Raw genomic sequence first — 11,559 nt, 5'->3', positions numbered from 1 at the left:
GGCCTGGTGTCTGGGGCCCTCTGAGCCCCACGCCCCACCCAACCCTCTGGCCTGGGATCCTTGGCCTCTTATCCCCACCCTAGGGTCCCCAAGTTCCCTAGGTCTCCCCACAAGAGCCATCCCTCCTGTCCCCATCTCCCTGCTGGCTTAGGGGAGTCCTCAGGGCCTGGGGTTTTGAGGGTGAGCGTCCAGAGGCCTGACCGGGTCGTTTCTGCTCTACGGTGAGAAGTGCGGAGAAGTCTGGACACCCTACCCTTTCTGTCTGTGCCCAGCTGAGGGGCCCGCCGGGGCACGGACATGCAGCGGAAGGAAGGCAAAGGGGCCTGAGGGTGGGCGCAAGGTTCCTGGCCTGGAGGCCAGTCCAAACCCCGGGCCCAGGATGCCCTGGGAGCCTCAGCTGCCAGCCCCCAGCATGTGCCCCAGCTGGGGAGTGCCCACCCTGCTGGCGGGGTTGTGTCCAACAGGCCAAGAGGTCACCAGCGACCCCTCAGCCTGAGAGGTCCCCTCTGGGCTCTGTCGATGTTGCTGCTACCCAGGGCTTTGGGGCTCCTCACGCTCCTTTGAGGAGAAGAGAGAGAGGCCAGGCGGATAGAGCACGAGTCAAGGACATCGGGACAACATCCTGATGTTAGACACAGCCCATGACACTCAGACACAGCCGTGGGACGCAGAGCCACAGGGCGGCCCAGCAGGGCACTTGTAATGCTCTGTGTCACCTACTGGTTCCCAGACTGCTTTTCCAGACAGACCCTAGGAGCATCCTCACGATAACTCAGAGGTGGACAGCGGCAGGAGCAGCTCCTCTAACAGATGGGGAAACCGAAGGGGGTCCCGTGCCGTTTCCAGGGTCACTCTGCTTGTGTCAGCTGATGGATGCATCTTGGCTGCCCAGTCCTCCAGCTCTGGGTGTCCAGGCCGCGTTCAGCGTCCGTTCCTGGGGTGTCCTGTCAGGAAACGCGCACGTAGAGCAGACGCCGGCCAGTGTGTGGTCAGCCCTGTGCCAGCAGCCACTCCGAGGATTAGCTGCCTGCGGGGGGGGGGGGGAGGGGGGAGCAAACAGCACCGCTGCCCGCCGGGGCTGTTCCCCACCCCCCTTTTTTTGCTGACGGGCAGAAAGAGACAGAAGGACAGACAGGAAGGGAGAGCAATGAGAAGCTTCAATTCTTGGTTGCAACACCTTAGTTGTTCATTGATTGCTTTCTCATATGTGCCTTGATGGGGGGGCTACAGCAGACCGAGTAACCCCTTGCTCAAGCCAGCAACCTTGGGTCCAAGCTGGGGAGCCTTGCTCAAACCAGATGAGCCCGCACTCAAGCCGGCGACCTCGGGGGTCTCAAACCTGGTCCTCCGCGTCCCAGTCTGACGCTCTATCATAGACACTGCGCCACCGCCCGGTCAGGTCAGTTTCCCTTTTGTTAAGTGAGGGGCAGGAGCACAGCGGCAAAGGCCCTTCCTGCGATGATGTGGCTGCCTGGGCCGGCAGGCGGCTGTAGGGCTGGTGCATCCGTCTCCCGAGCGGAGGGCACGCGCCCCATGCAGCTGGCACCAGCAGAGAGTGGCTTGTGGGGATGGCAGAAAGCCGTCTTCAGCGAGCCTTTAATAGCAGGGAAATAGAGGAGCTCGGGATGGTTTACAGCCACCCGTAAGCTTCAGGCGGCACCTGTGTGCCCCGTGCAGAGGGCCTGAAGGCTCCCCACCGCTGCCCCAAGCTCCACTTCAGCCACCCACAGCCACGAGCCAGGGGTCCCTGCTGGGTGACCTTGATAAGTGAGTCACTGTCTCTGTGCCCCCAGGAGGGTCAGCAACAGACCTGGGGATGCAGGTGAGGGGTGTACTTGCCTGTGCTAGAGCCTCCCCACTCCCCACCCCGGCCCAGCTCTGAGTCCTCAGGGCCAAGGGTGCCCTGTGAGTACCAGCCCTGTGAGCACCAGCTCTGTACAGATTTGGGAAAGATTTGAAGCCAACTGGGGAGGTGAACCTGTGCCCAAGTTTCTCTGCCCAGTCTCCAAGGGTGCGTGGGTGTCAGCCACCTGGGAGTCCAGGGCGTCCAGGAAAGGGATCCGGGGGCACCGAGCAGCTCTGAGCCTCAGGCCAGATTCAAGTTTCTGCCACCGTGTGGTTGCTTCCAAGCTGACCAGATGTCCAGCACCCTGGGGGGGGGGGTCCCAGGTGCCCCGATGCAATGTTTTAAGATGGCTTGAGCCTCTATTCCAGATTTTCTGGGAAACCCTCTCCATAGAACCCCTCCAGGGCTGGGTTCTTGGGGGCATGGCTGTCTCCTCCTGCAGGCTTGGGGGGGCAGGCCCTTCCCCACCCTGTGCTCGCCAGGCCGGGCAGGGGCACCCCGCACTGCTTCCCTCCGCAGGGACCACTGCACAGGACAGGGTGAGGTTCCTGGCTTCGCTGGCGGTTTGGAGTGCTGGAGGGGGCATGGCCTTTCCACCGCCACAGTCACCGCCTCCTTTTACCCTCTCTGTCCTCAGCCTTCCTCCAAACAGGCTTGAGAGCCTCTCTTTTTCTCAATTTATGTAAAAAGAGCAATTTCCCCTTTTCTCCTCCCCCCACCCCCACCAGCTCCAGCCTTAAAGCACTGTCTGTGGCCCCGTGGCTGTCCCCATGGGCCACCTGCAACAGGACAGGCCAGCTCCCCTTCCCCCGTCCCCACGTGTCTGTAGGAGCAAGGTTGCCTAGGAGGGGTGGATCCCTACAGATGTGACTTGCGCCACCTCCCACCCCTCACGAAGCGAAGGGACTACAATCCACTTTTGTTTAAACGGCCCCTTCCTTCCTGCGCCCCTTCCATCCCTGGCCCGGCCTGCAGGGGAGAGAAGCGGCTTCTGGAGACACCGGAAACCCTGGTGGGCTTTGGAACCCGACAGCTCTCCCAGGTCTCAGTTACTGCCCTTGACCGTGCTAAGCAGTCCGAGGGAACATTTGATGAAGACAAATGCAGGTCGCTGAGCGTGAGCCAGTAGTTGTCATTCCTCCAACCGCTTGTCGAGGGTCTGAGAGTCACACGGAACTCAGCCTGTCCTCCTGAAGGGTGTCCTGCGCTCTAACCTCACTTTCCACCCGCGGAGTCCCCGGATTGGACCGCAAGGCCCGGAGCGAAACCCTGGCACAGCAGGTACTTCGCCTGTGTCTGAGGAGCTCCCTGTCACTCTGTCCCTGTTCACCGGGCGGGGACTCCACTGCCCCAGGCGCCCTTCCCTTTGGGGAACACCAGTTGCGCCTTGGCCTGTCTTTCCTGCAGTCCTCAGAAGGAGCCGGACGCTGCAGTGTCCTGGCGGGGGCCCTGCCCCGTGAGCCCTCTTCCTGTGGCCTGGGCGTCCTGGCGGGGGCCCTGCCCCGTGAGCCCTCTTCCTGTGGCCTGGGCGTCCTGGCGGGGGCCCTGCCCCGTGAGCCCTCTTCCTGTGGCCTGGGCGTCCTGGCGGGGGCCCTGCCCCGTGAGCCCTCTTCCTGTGGCCTGGGCGTCCTGGCGGGGGCCCTGCCCCGTGAGCCCTCTTCCTGTGGCCTGGGCGTCCTGGCGGGGGCCCTGCCCGTGAGCCGTGAGCCCTCTTCCTGTGGCCTGGGCGTCCTGGCGGGGGCCCTGCCCCGTGAGCCGTGAGCCCTCTTCCTGTGGCCTGGGTGTCCTGGCGGGGGCCCTGCCCCGCGAGCCGTGAGCCCTCTTCCTGTGGCCTGGGCGTCCTGGCGGGGGCCCTGCTCCGTGAGCCCTCTTCCTGTGGCCTGGGAAGGACTCCCTCCAGGTCCAGCACCTGCTTTTGTCCCAAAGGCGGTCGGTTCCTGTGACATGGGCTGCAGCTCATCTTGGGGCCTCCACATCTGCCTGATTTGGGGGTTCAGAGCCCTTGCTTGTTTATAGCCCATCTTTGAGTCTCTGATCCCCCTTCTGTGATCGGGGTGTGCCTCACTCTGCCCCGTGTTGCTCCCTTACGGCTCCCTTCTGCGGGTGTGCTCTGCTGTAGTGGAAATACATCCGCCCCATGGAACCCCCACCACGTGCTTCCTTCCTGCCCTCCCTCCACCCCGTGTGTGTGTGGGGGGGGGGGGGAGGGGGAGGTGCCCAGAGGGCTGCGTAGCACAGCAGTCATCCCTCGGGTCCAGGTCTGTTTGAGACCTCTGTGAGCCGGGCTGGTGCGCGACATGAACTACCTGGTCGGAGTGGATGAGGCAGTTCCGGGCACCTGGACGACCTCAGGCCACTCAGGACCCAGGAGACTTTGGAAGTGGCTCAGGCCAATTCACTGGGCCAGCAGGCAGCTCAAATCCCCAAGCCGCTGTCACGTGGCGCTGCTAAGCTGCATTCCTCCTTGCCTGGACTTTGCATAAATAATGATAAAACTTGCCTACCTTCCTGCAGGACCACACTACACTGTTGCAGGAAGCTGTCGGAGATCTGCGTGGAAGGGTCTGAACACAGCTGTTTCTCCTCTGACTGAGGAGCTCGGGGCCGGGTGGGGAGGGGAGGGGAGGGGAGGGTGTGCTGGCTGATAACCAGGAATCTGCACATCCAGTGAACAAAAAAGGGACCGAACAGGGAGCCAGGGCAAGCACGCTTCCCGCTGGGGGCAGATGGAGCCGCATTTTGGGACAGGGGGCCGGCTCAGGAGACACACAGCGGGTTCCTGGGCCCTGTCACTGCCTCGCCGCAGACTGGGCATCCCCACGGGCATGGTTACATCCACGGGAACTCAGGTTGCTTATGCCAGGGCTGCCGCCTGCCTGGTCTGTGCCCGGGCAGCAGACGCCCAAGCTCTGCTCGGCTGGAGTAGGCAGGCCCCGGTGGTGCCCGAGATCAGAGGGAGCAGAGGAAAATGCTGTGCCACGTCAAGTCACGCCACGCAGGGTGCCAGGGATTCTGGGAGGCATCCTCCAGGGGCAATGGGCTGTCACACAGACGCTGACCAGTTGGGGAGACCTTTTCCTGGAACCCATGGGGGATGACGGAGTCAGGTGGTAATGTCAGCCTCAAGGTCAGGACAAGGCACATCTAGCATCCCCTCGTCCCTAGAGGCTGTGAGCAGTGGGCTTGTTTTTACCTTGTTTTTACACTTCTGCTTCTGCTATCAGGCACCAGAGCCATGTGGGGCTGGGTGCAGGGGCAAAGGTTCAAAAAGGCTCTAAAAACAGGGAGCTCCTGGTCTGGCTGGGACTGGCTCTGTGGCGCCCTCTAGAGCCATGTCTGAGCTCTGCAGGGACTTGTTGTGCCTGCAAGTCTGGTCAGGGCCCAAGCACCTCTGGTCTCCCATCCCACCTCAGGGGTTTTGGTTTAAAGGGGCAGCAGGTGTCCCTGAGTGCCTAGTGTGTCCTGGGGTCTCCCGTGCCTCACCTCATTTGCAGCCTCAGCACAACCCTGGGCAGGGGGCCCCGCGAAGACGGGAAGGAATCAGCACAACTCATACGACTATTGAAGACCTAGGTCCACACTGACACCTCCGCCCTGTTAGGCGGGTCGCCCACCCAGCACGGCGCGCACGCGTCCTGGGGGGACCGGATGTGGGCGCCGCAGGCCAGGCGTGGGCACTGCACACCCCCCCCCCGCCCATTTGCTCATTTTCAGTGGATTGCCATGTATTCGACTTCAGTGTATCTGGCTACGTGGATTTACGAGGCTATGATCTAATTTAGAAACAAACGAATCCTCCAAAACGATCGAGTGGCTTACAAACATCCCTGTAAAAACCTGCAAATCATACCAGTAATCCACACCAAGGAACGACCCCAGAGGTGGCCGCTGGGACACTTCCTCCCTGCTCACAAGAAGTTAGCCTCAAAACAAAAGCAAACACACTGAACTGTTTGAAGCAACCCCGCGCCCCGCCCCCACCACTGGGGAAGCCTGCCCCGGGTGCCTGTGCCTCCCGATATCGGTCAGTGACAACACAGAATCCTCACGGTTCACAGGCATTTAAAGAGTGAGCTCTGGGAGCCCAGAGCCCAGCTCCCGCAATCCTCCTCACTGCTAGGGTTTCAAGTTGTGTGCGGCTCAACCAGCGTTTCTCACTGTTCCCCAAAGCGATGATAAATATTTGGGAAGCTCTTTTTAAGTTTCTTGCATAATAGAAGACAAAAAACAAAACAAAACAAAAGCCTACCACCAGGCAAACACTTATTCTTTCTGCTGCAGTAAAAACGGCAGAAACAATGAAGAGAAAATGATCTGTCGACAAACTGAGAGGCATTTCTCTGTCAGCAAATACTGTTGGAAGATGGAGGGGAAACACTGCGGTAGATTAGGAGAAAATGTTAGAGCAAATTACCCGGTGTGGGAGGTTTGCGCTACAGTTGGCTGAGAGTACAGGTGTTTCTAACACAGCTTAAGTTATTTGCTGGATTCTGTTCCGATAATAAAAGACACAAACCTCTTTTTTTTTCTTTTTCTTTCATGAGCCACTAAAGGAATAATACAGCAGAGAAGATATATTCCCAACAGTAAATGTCTTGTTTAATAAAAACAATGTCATATGGGGGAAGCCGTGTAAGTGTACCCTTCGATGGAACAGTTACCGAGAAAGGATTTTTAAGGGAGAGGATTCCGGATGAGTAAAAGGAGCAGCGCTAGAGGCACCTGCAGGCTCTCCCAGTGGCCCACCCCCAGTCAAACCATCGCAGGAAAGGGCTGGCAGCCTCAGGGCACATAAAATGCTGTGGGAGCCACCTGTGGTGTTAACTTTATAAAGCCAAGATTGTCCTAGTAGAGTAGGAGCCTCATGATACTAGGTAATGTGGGGGAAGAAGAAACATTCCTGGCCTGACCTGTGGTGGCGCAGTGGATAAAGCGTCGACCTGGAAATGCTGAGGTCCCCGGTTCGAAACCCTGGGCTTGCCTGGTCAAGGCACATATGGGAGTTGATGCTTCCTGCTCCTCCCCCTTCTCTCTCTCTGTCTCTCTCTTCTCTCCCTCTCTCTCTCCTTTCTAAAATGAATAAAAATAAATAAAAAAAAAGAAAAGGCCCTGGCCGGTTGGCTCAGCAGTAGAGCGTCGGCCTGGCGTGCGGGGGACCCGGGTTCAATTCCTGGCCAGGGCACAGAGGAGGGGCGCCCATCTGCTTCTCCACCCCTCCCCCTCTCCTTCCTCTCTGTCTCTCTCTTCCCCTCCCGCAGCCAAGGCTCCATTGGAGCAAAGATGGCCCGGGCGCTGGGGATGGCTCCTTGGCCTCTGCCCCAGGCACTAGAGTGGCTCTAGTCTCCGCGGAGCGACGCCCTGGAGGGGCAGAGCGTCGCCCCCTGGTGGGCAGAGCGTGGCCCCTGGTGGGCGTGCCGGGTGGATCCCGGTCGGGCGCATGCGGGAGTCTGTCTGACTGTCTCTCCCCGTTTCCAGCTTCAGAAAATTAAAAAAAAAAAAGAAAAGAAACATTCCCCTCTGGATTCTTCTGGCTGGTCTCATCTTCAAATAGACAGAAACAGTCTTGATTTTTTTTTTTTTTTTTTTTTTTTTTTTTTTTTTTTTTTTAGAGAGAGAGAGAGGGAGAGAGAGGGAGGAGATAAGAAGGGAGAGAAAGACAGAGGAGAGAGATGAGAAGCATCAACTAATAGTTGCTTCACTTTCTAGTTGTTCATTGTTTGCTTTTCCTACGTGACTTGACGGAGGGCTGGGGCTCAAGCCAGCAAGCTCAGCCTCAAGCGAATAGGCAAAGGAAACCCGCATTTCGCAGTGGAGGGCAAGGGGCCTACCCTCACGGTGGCAGAGGGCAGCTGGGGGACTCAGGAACCACCCCTCCGGTGGCAGAGAGCCATCTGGGAGCATGGCCACCGAGGGAAAGCACCCACGGCTTTTTACAGAGACACACACGTGGCTTTCTGCCATGTGCTCACGTGCTAATCGTGCAAAGTGCTTGCAGCTGGGAGACCAGAGAGCAAGCCTAACCACAGCTGTTTTTTCAGGGTCAACACTCTATCCACTGCGCCACCACTGGTCTGATGACATAAGACGGATTAGCAAGAGAAAAAAAAAATGACCAAATTTAATTACATGCATACCTACCTATGGGAACCCCCCTACACAAGAATCAGAGACCCCACAGACACGAACGTTTGAGAGAAGGGAAGGGAAAATGAGGTAGATAGGACATTCTGAGCTCGGGATAGATAAGGCACCTGGAACATCAGAGGGAGGAAGGTCGTTGCAGGACGATAAGAAGAGCAGATATCCAGTAATTAGAAATTTGCCCTGCCCTACAGACAGGTCATTAAAATGTTACTTCTGGTGGTAACTCTTATTATGGGCAAGGCCCCTAATTAAAATTCTTTAAGGGAGAGGTAAAAGTTTCTTGGGAGCTTGCATTCAGCTCAAAATAATTTCTATGCCAAAGAGGCCCAGCTTGGGGAGGCCTATTCTGAACCCCCTCAGCCCTGCCTGTCAAACTTCCCGAGAAGTTTCACATCCCAGGAGCTGGGTTGGCAGAGAGTTCCAGATCTCATGAAAGCAGTCTGTCTTGAGACGAGATCAGTTCAATTAAATAGTTTTGCCTCGTTTCAGGAGGCGGCGATGCCGGTGGGCTCCCAACGTTAGGCCACCGGTACAAGCAATCAGGCAGGTAGTAAGAGGCATCTCTTGGGGAAACAAAAGGTAACGATGGTTAACGATGACGGCAGACTGTAACCCCGGGCTTTGCGTTCTGAAGGCAGGCGGGCAAGGAGGTCTCTAGCTGTCTGGCTGGAATCATCCTCTGATGGAGTGAAGGCCGGCAGCGACCGTCTGAGAGATTCTCCTGGTTCGCATTTGGAGCGTCTCTGGTGATCCTTCTGCCACGGGCACGGAGACCGTTCCTAGATAAGCTGCCGCGATCCCTCTGACGTTTGTATCAGGTTGTCCCACGCTGGCTTGCATGGTGCCAGTTTCGGTTCTCAGTGATTCCAAGTCAAGGACTGGGAGGAAGATGGAACTTTGGTTTGGAGAGCCATGGCCGGACGCTGGGAGAAAGTAGGGCCCCCGGCTAGACTGCCAGTAGAAACGAAACCTCAAAGGACAACGAATAGCGCTAGAATCTAATATCCACAAAAGTGCATTACTGAGACATAACCGTTCTCTCTAAAAATCATCCCCACTGTAACCAAAGAGAGCCACAGGAAGACTAATTTGTTTAAAATAGTATAGTTTTAATAAACTTGGGCTATGTGCATAAATACAACAAGAATGGCAAGTTTAAAGGAGTAGGCTCTTTTAAATCTGCTTTGCTGGAGTTTTTCATAAGGGCTCTCCAGGCTGAACTCTAAAAGGCCTCTGGTGGCGAGGAGCTTCCTGGGCCTTCACCTGCAATACCTCCCCGTTTGGGTGAGTTCCTCTTTTCTCGCTGTCCCCAAAATAGCTTGAGGTTCCCGCCCCTGGCCAAGAAGTAAGCTTCTTTACTCACCTGGTACGGCTGCTAAGAACCCTGTGAGCAAGGTCCCGGGCTGATACTTCCAAGGGTTTTATTGGCGTCCCCAATCTTAATTCCTTCCAGCTGTCTGGTCATATCCAAGTCTATGTGTGTCTCTCTCAAAAATGATATTCCAGTCAAAGCCTTGGTAGTAAAAAACTAGTTTCCAATTGCATCCCATTACAAGGAGAACAAATTCTTTATTTTTCTTTTGTTATAATTTTACATATTCTCTTTATTTGCTCCATTTTCTTAATTCATAAACAAGAGTGAAGTATCACTGTTCTTTTACCCCATATATGTGTTATCTTTTTTTTTTTATTCATTATTATTCTCCCTCTTTCACACAGGAGAACAAATTCTTACTGAACTCAGGCAGATAACAATATTTCCATGGAGATAAAAAAGACAGAATTTTTTCATTCTGGGGGGATTAAGTAGGAAGGAAAAGAAAAGTGTTTCCGTTCTGCTTACAAAGGTGTCACTTACTGAATTTCTGTTAAGTCATGGTTAGTTTAAGAGAAAAGGTTTCCTTGTATCTGGGGGTGGGGGCGGGGGTGAGGGGGAACAAGCAATGTTTCCCACGTAAAGTCATAATGTTGTCATCATCCTGGTCGGTTCACTCAGTCCCAGGTAATCAGGGCTTCTGCCTGACTGTAGTTCTTTATTGGTTCTCTTGACCTTGACTGAAGTGTTGAGGGGCCTAGGGTCTGCGATTAGCCCAAGAAGCTCGTCAAAGCTCCTCTGGTCTGCTCAGTGAAGTGGGTGCCTCGATCCCTAGAGATTGTGGAAGGCAGACCCCACGTGGGGGACACGATCTCTCACACAGTTTCTTTGCCACTGGGAGGGCATCAGCCTTGGGGCAGAGGAAGGCTTCAACCCACCCAGAAAACATACACACAGCAACAAGAACATATTAATAACCCACGCCGAGGGACAGCTGAGTGCACTCCAGTTCAAATGCACTGTGGTGGGGGCAGGAAGGCAGGCACCGAAACACCGGGCTCAGCTGGGGAGCGGGAAGGAGCGAGTGGCGTCCTGGGTCGCCCTCGGCCCTCTTAATTCACCACCACTGTTGACTTTCTCCCAGGGGAAAATACAACCAGTGAGACAGAGGACACACCCCGTAGCCTCTGACCTCTGAGCCAAAGGCTGGTGCGGCAGCCTCATTGGGCAACGCCCTGTACCGGAGGGAACCCCTGGGATTTCATGCTACCCGGGTTGGGTGCCCCCACCCTGCCCCGAGTACAGGATGAAAGTGAAGATCACCCTCAGGTGAGGGCCATAGGGGGTGATGGGAAACCTCACGGGGAACTCACCATTTATTGGTCCCCCCGAAATACACAGAGTATCTGGTTTGGTTGACACTGATGCTGAATGAACCCTAATACATGATAACCCTAAAATGTTTTCTGGTCTCCTCGGTGTTCTAAACAGATATGGAAGACAGACTGCAATGATTAGAGGGACCCTACCTCCCACCTCTCTCCAGTTCTGCAAACTGGGTGCCCCCCCCCCTTTGGGAACATGATGTCTTTATCTCCCCAGTCCTGGAGAACATTTTGCAAAAGCCAGACTCTGCACACGTCGACTGGAAAATTCTGCCTCTGAGTATGAGTAATCAAATCAGCACTGAGAGGCCGGGCCAGCTGAGAGCCAGTCAATTTACCGCCATCACGAAGAGTGATGGTCAAGTAATACCAGTTTCCATGAGGGACCAGGGAAACAGGACCCTATTCAAGAGCTCCATTGTACGGGCACTGTGTGCCCTAAACGTAGTGTCCGTAACAGTCCAGTGTGGCTGGTGAAAACGCCCGCCAGCCCTGGAGAGTGACAGTGGGCCGTGGAGAAGTGAAGACAGAGAAGGTAGCGCCTCCTCTGACTGCGGCTGCGCCTGGCACTGCCCCTCGAGCAGAGACTTGGCTATGCAACGTGTCATGCCATGCTCGACCTGACCAAGACCTTCTTCACCATACCCCGGCTACTGAGCCCCAAGGTCACTTGCCTTTGCCTAGGAAGGGCAACAGTGGACCCTCCAAATACTCCCTCCAGGTCATTCGCATAGTCTCACCACATGCCATGGCAAGGTGGCCCAGGACTTATCACACTTTTCTTTCCTGAACCCTCTGAAATTATGCTGATGACAAATCGCTAACCCGTGAAGATTTGCCTTTGCTACAGGGAACCTTCTAGGCTTTGC

The sequence above is a fragment of the Saccopteryx leptura genome, chromosome 7 (assembly GCF_036850995.1).
Source record: "Saccopteryx leptura isolate mSacLep1 chromosome 7, mSacLep1_pri_phased_curated, whole genome shotgun sequence".
Taxonomy (NCBI): domain Eukaryota; kingdom Metazoa; phylum Chordata; class Mammalia; order Chiroptera; family Emballonuridae; genus Saccopteryx; species Saccopteryx leptura.
This window is presented reverse-complemented; position numbering follows the sequence as displayed.